Raw genomic sequence first — 6,600 nt, forward strand, 5'->3', positions numbered from 1 at the left:
GAATGCCATTACACACCTACTAGAATAGTTAAAATTAAAGACAGGTGATAAGTGTCAGTGAGGGTGTGGGGAATTTAGAATCCTCATCTATTAATGGTAGGAATGGAAATAGTGCATCTATTTTGGAAAAGTGTGGCAATTCTTCAAAAATGCTAAGCATAGGACTGGCCAATGACCTGATGGTTAAGGAAGACAGATCCTACATGGCCAGTTGAACAGCTGGAATCCTGGACCTCACGGTTTCCCAAACAGAATGGTGCATGTCCCCAAAATTCTGAAAGGAGAGGCTAATGAAAAAGAAGGGATTATGGTATAACCATGCCCCCTTGGAAGGTGATCTTCCCCCTCCCCACCCAGTGCAGGTGCCCATTGGCGAATTAAAACAAAACAAAGTTTAACATCTAGTTACCATATGAGCTAGCAACTCCTAGGTGCATATACCCAAGGAAAATAAAGACATGTCTTACATGCTAATGATGACAGTAACATTATTCATAATAGCCAAAATTAGAAGCACCCCAAATATCCATTATCTGATGACTGGATAAACAAATTGTAGCATATCCTTACAATAGAATACTATCCAGCCAAAAAAGGAATGAGGTACTGATATAGCCCACAATGTGGGTAAGTAAGCCTTGAAAACATGCTAAGGGAATGAAGACAAAAACAAAAGATTACATACTGTATGATTCCATTTATAGGAAATGTCCAAAATAGACAAATACACAGAGATGGAAAGCAGAGTGGTGGTGGCCTGCGGTTGAACTGGGGGAATACAGGGACTGTTACTGGGCACAGAGTTTCTTTTCTCTCTCCTTTTCCTCCTTTTCAGATTTTGGGCATGTATACACACACACACACACACACACACACACACACACACACACCTGGTGTGTTTCTCAAACCAAAGTGTCCAGGACTCAAATTGTGCAACTGGCCAGGTCACAAACTGGCCCCTCATCACCCAGCTTTAACAGTTTTTCTACATTCTGCCATTCTTGTCTCATCTCTAGCACTCGTATCTCTCTCCCCACTCCCCACCCACCCCCCATCTGTGTTAAATTACATTAGATTAGTGCAGGATTCTGGTTGCCTAGATATTACCAGTTGAGAGTATCTGAGAACTGGATTGGATTTGCTATGTTTTATTTATCCTTGGTCATTTTCTCAGGTTCTCTCTATTTTACCTAGTCAAGACACTCCATCTTCTTTATAGTCACTGCTTCAAATTCATGGTTAACAAGACCAAAGAGACTCTAACCATCTTTGTTAAACCCAAGTTGCTAATACCAAAGTTTTAGATAGGTCTTAAAATCTACTCACTGGTAGAATGCAAAAGTCTTTATTTAAATGCTTAAGCTAGGCTTATCTGAATCCCGACTGTCTGATTAACTTCCGTTATGGTAAAATTTATCTCAATAATACTTATTGCTCATTAGAGAACTGTCTCTGCAGCTGGAGAGCAGATGGCTCCCCAGAATCATTTTGTTTTAGACTCATAGAATCTTTTTGGAATTCTGTTGGTAAAATTACTTTGTGGACTTGAACATGTAATCCTCTTCTGCCTTAAATTTCTCCATCTGTAAAAAGGAGATAATGATTATGAACTGACAGCTTATGTCTTAAGCTTTGCTGAATGGTTAAAGAACTCTGAAAGGAAAATAACTTTAAAGTGGTTTTCAGAGAGTGAAATAAACAAAGTAGGACCCATTGATATTTCTCAGAAGTTGTAGTGTTTTACAGGCTTCCCCCCGCCCCTCCATGATCCTTCTTAGTAGGCGGAAGGGGAACAGGGTTTTCTTCTTTTCATTGCTTGGGAAACCGAGCCATAGAAGTGAGCTCTCTTGCCTGAGGCTTTGTGAGGCAGTGATGAAAGTTAGAAGAGCTGCCAACTCTCCTACCCCAGTTCAGTGTTAGGCCCACCTGTTACTGTCCTCTTAATAGAGACAGGCCTTGCAAAACAAGTTCGAGCCTGAATGGAAATTTTGCACTCACATATAACTTCTTTATGCAGCTCGTAAACATTATAAAGAGTCTTCAAAAAGCTCACAGAAAATATATATTATAAAAAATTATGCATGGATTTTAATTTTTTTACACCAAAATAAACTCATACTTTAATTTTTCCAAAACTTAATTTTTAAAAAAAGGCACGATAGGGACCGGCAAGTGGTGTGGTGGTTAAGGGTGCTGGACTCCCACATGGCCAACTGTGGTTCGAGTCCCGGACCTGGCGGCTTGCTTTCTCACTTTCTCTCTGTTCTCTCGCTCTCTCCCCCTCTCTGATCAAATTAAAATAAAGTTAAATAAAATAATTTTTTAAAAAGTCATGATAGAGCATGTGTTCACAAGAGAGAAACAGACAGACATCCTTCACAGGATCTAGTCAGGTCATGTCATGGGTCTCCTTCCTTTAGTCTTCCATCTCGTCAGATCCTGGGCATTTCACCATGCCAGGCATGTTTCAGGCAGAGGATTAGAACTGCAGTCACCATGTGAGATCCAGCTTCTCTTGGGCAGCACATTACCACTATACTGCAGAGACAGCTCTCAAAAACTTCTTGATGTTCCATCATATACAGTATTGGAAATAATTCACCTACCACCGAAATGTGGAGTCAGAACAAATTCTCCCCTGGAATCAATATCTCGTATCAGTCGATACATATTAAGCATGTATTATATGCCAAACACTGAAAAAAGAAGTGCCAAGCTTCTCACCTCATGGAGCTTAAATGTCCATGATGGAAGAAAAACATCATGGTTTTTCTTGGTGTCCTGGGACTGGTTTATCAAATTATCACAAAGCCAGGCTAGCCCCAGAGCCCAGTGATTAAGGGAGCTGGATCCAACATGGCCTATCTGGTTTAAATCCTGGTCCCAGCAGCCTGAAAAACACTCCAGGCATGTGCGCATGCATGCTCTAAATTCCAACAGGATGAAGACATGGAAGAGAAGGGATTGCAATGTGACCATGGCCCAATGAGGCATTTATATTTTGTTCCCTGCTCATCCCACCAGTCCCATCTCCCACCAACCTCACCTCACAACCTCCACTCTGCCCATTCTGAACTGCTTGCGGCACTCCAAATGGGCCCAAATCTCTCCTGCCTCTGGGCCTTTGTCATTTTTCTTTGGCTTCTTTGTCTGGTTCTCTCAAAGCAACCTTTAGCTACCAGCTCTGCATGCTTTCTTAGGGACACTGTCCGGATTCTCAAAACTGAGTCAGGCACCCCTATAGATGTGCACATCTCCCTTATACTCACCACCACACTACATTATGATTGTTTTTTTACTCCTTTTTTGCTTTTTAGAATTATTTCATTTAATTTCATCATTATCATTATTTTTAAACTTGGCCAAGGAGAGAGGGGGAGGGGAGAAATCACGCCACCGGGTCCAGGACTCAAACCATGGTTGGTCATGTGGGAATCCAGGACCTTTAACTACCACTCCACCTGCCTGCCCCAAGGTTTTTGTTTTAATAACAGAAAGAACTTGCATGAATGAGCACACAAGGAGAAGGGAGAGAGGGATGTATTTTCTTTCTTTTAAAATTTTTTCCATAGGACTTATACACCTGCCAGAGAGAGAGAGAAAGAAAGAGAGAAAGCACTGCCCCCCTCCCCCATGGGGAATGGTCACACCACAATCCTTTCTCCCTTGTCTTTCTTCCTTTCAGGATTTTGGGCATATGTGAACATATGCTCAACATGTTCCTCAAGCTGCCTAGTCCAGGTGTTGAACCATGTAGTCAGCCAGGTAGGATCCAGCCATCTTAACCACCATGCCATGGTGGTACAAGAGTAAGGGTTTTTTTGGTTTTGTTTGTTTGTTTGTTTTTTCCTTTTAGAGAGATTTTTTGCTATAGGGCATGTGCTCTTGTTGGAGAGACAGAGACGGAGAGACAGAAAGCAAGAAATCACACCCCCCTCTGGGGCGGATGGACACACTTTAATCCCTTCTCCTCCATTCTCCTCTCAGGATCTTGGGCATAAACGCACATGCACCTGGTGTGAGTTTTAAGTTGCTAGGTCCAGGACTCAAACTGTGATCGACTACGTGGGAGTCTAGCAACATAACCATTACGCCAACTGCTGGTTTCAAGAGAGGTATTTTTTTCAGGATCTTTCTATTGAGATCTTCTGCTTTAGTCTCCCAGGTAGCTAGGATTTTAGATGTGCAATACTGTACCTCGCCCATTCTGGTTTGGTCTGGGATTGAACCTATGACTCTCACAAGGTCCCAGCATTTCCTGACAACACCCTACCTTTTATGCTGCCATGGCTGGTAGTTTAGTGAGGTATTTTGTTTTTAATTTACTATAGGGCTCACGCTCTCACCAGGCAAAGACAGAGAGAGAGAGAAAGTGAGAAAGCACTCCACAATGGGGATGACCATGCCACAGTCCCTTTCTCTCCATTCTCCTTTCAGGATTTTGGGCATGCACACACATGTGCCTGGTGTGGTTTTCAAGCTGCTGAGACTGTCAAAAAATCTTTCTCCTTCTTGTTAAAAAAAAAAAAGTGGTGTATTTGCATAACTGAATGTTATTGGGACATAAAAATAATGAAGAATTGATACATGTTACAACACAAATGAACCTAGAAAACATCATGCTAAGTCAAAGAAATCAAACACAAAAGGTCACATATTGACATACTGTATAATTCTATTGATATGAAATATTTAGAATAGGTAAATCTATAGAGAAAGAAAGCAGATTGGTGGGGAGGGGAGGGGAGAATGGGAAGTAATTACTTAATTTTTACTTACTAGGTTTCTTTTGGAGTAATGACAATGTTTTGGAACAAAGAGGTAATGGTTGCATGGCATGGTAAATGTACTAAACATCACTGAATTGTTTACTGTGTTTATTTATTTTCAAGTTTTTGTCATAGGGTACATGTGCTTGCCAGGGAGAGAAAGAGAGTCAGAGACAGAGAGAAGGAAAGTGAGAACTTGCGGCACTCCAAATGGGCCCAAATCTCTCCTGCCTCTGGGCCTTTGTCATTTTTCTTTGGCTTCTTTGTCTGGTTCTCTCAAAGCAACCTTTAGCTACCAGCTCTGCATGCTTTCTTAGGGACACTGTCCGGATTCTCAAAACTGAGTCAGGCACCCCTATAGATGTGCACATCTCCCTTATACTCACCACCACACTACATTATGATTGTTTTTTTACTCCTTTTTTGCTTTTTAGAATTATTTCATTTAATTTCATCATTATCATTATTTTTAAACTTGGCCAAGGAGAGAGGGGGAGGGGAGAAATCACGCCACCGGGTCCAGGACTCAAACCATGGTTGGTCATGTGGGAATCCAGGACCTTTAACTACCACTCCACCTGCCTGCCCCAAGGTTTTTGTTTTAATAACAGAAAGAACTTGCATGAATGAGCACACAAGGAGAAGGGAGAGAGGGATGTATTTTCTTTCTTTTAAAATTTTTTCCATAGGACTTATACACCTGCCAGAGAGAGAGAGAAAGAAAGAGAGAAAGCACTGCCCCCCTCCCCCATGGGGAATGGTCACACCACAATCCTTTCTCCCTTGTCTTTCTTCCTTTCAGGATTTTGGGCATATGTGAACATATGCTCAACATGTTCCTCAAGCTGCCTAGTCCAGGTGTTGAACCATGTAGTCAGCCAGGTAGGATCCAGCCATCTTAACCACCATGCCATGGTGGTACAAGAGAGAGGGTTTTTTTGGTTTTGTTTGTTTGTTTGTTTTTTCCTTTTAGAGAGATTTTTTGCTATAGGGCATGTGCTCTTGTTGGAGAGACAGAGACGGAGAGACAGAAAGCAAGAAATCACACCCCCCTCTGGGGCGGATGGACACACTTTAATCCCTTCTCCTCCATTCTCCTCTCAGGATCTTGGGCATAAACGCACATGCACCTGGTGTGAGTTTTAAGTTGCTAGGTCCAGGACTCAAACTGTGATCGACTACGTGGGAGTCTAGCAACATAACCATTACGCCAACTGCTGGTTTCAAGAGAGGTATTTTTTTCAGGATCTTTCTATTGAGATCTTCTGCTTTAGTCTCCCAGGTAGCTAGGATTTTAGATGTGCAATACTGTACCTCGCCCATTCTGGTTTGGTCTGGGATTGAACCTATGACTCTCACAAGGTCCCAGCATTTCCTGACAACACCCTACCTTTTATGCTGCCATGGCTGGTAGTTTAGTGAGGTATTTTGTTTTTAATTTACTATAGGGCTCACGCTCTCACCAGGCAAAGACAGAGAGAGAGAGAAAGTGAGAAAGCACTCCACAATGGGGATGACCATGCCACAGTCCCTTTCTCTCCATTCTCCTTTCAGGATTTTGGGCATGCACACACATGTGCCTGGTGTGGTTTTCAAGCTGCTGAGACTGTCAAAAAATCTTTCTCCTTCTTGTTAAAAAAAAAAAAGTGGTGTATTTGCATAACTGAATGTTATTGGGACATAAAAATAATGAAGAATTGATACATGTTACAACACAAATGAACCTAGAAAACATCATGCTAAGTCAAAGAAATCAAACACAAAAGGTCACATATTGACATACTGTATAATTCTATTGATATGAAATATTTAGAATAGGTAAATCTATAGA

This window comes from Tupaia chinensis, unplaced genomic scaffold, assembly GCF_000334495.1.
Source record: "Tupaia chinensis unplaced genomic scaffold, TupChi_1.0 Scaffold000258_1, whole genome shotgun sequence".
In the NCBI taxonomy this organism is placed as follows: Eukaryota; Metazoa; Chordata; class Mammalia; order Scandentia; family Tupaiidae; genus Tupaia; species Tupaia belangeri.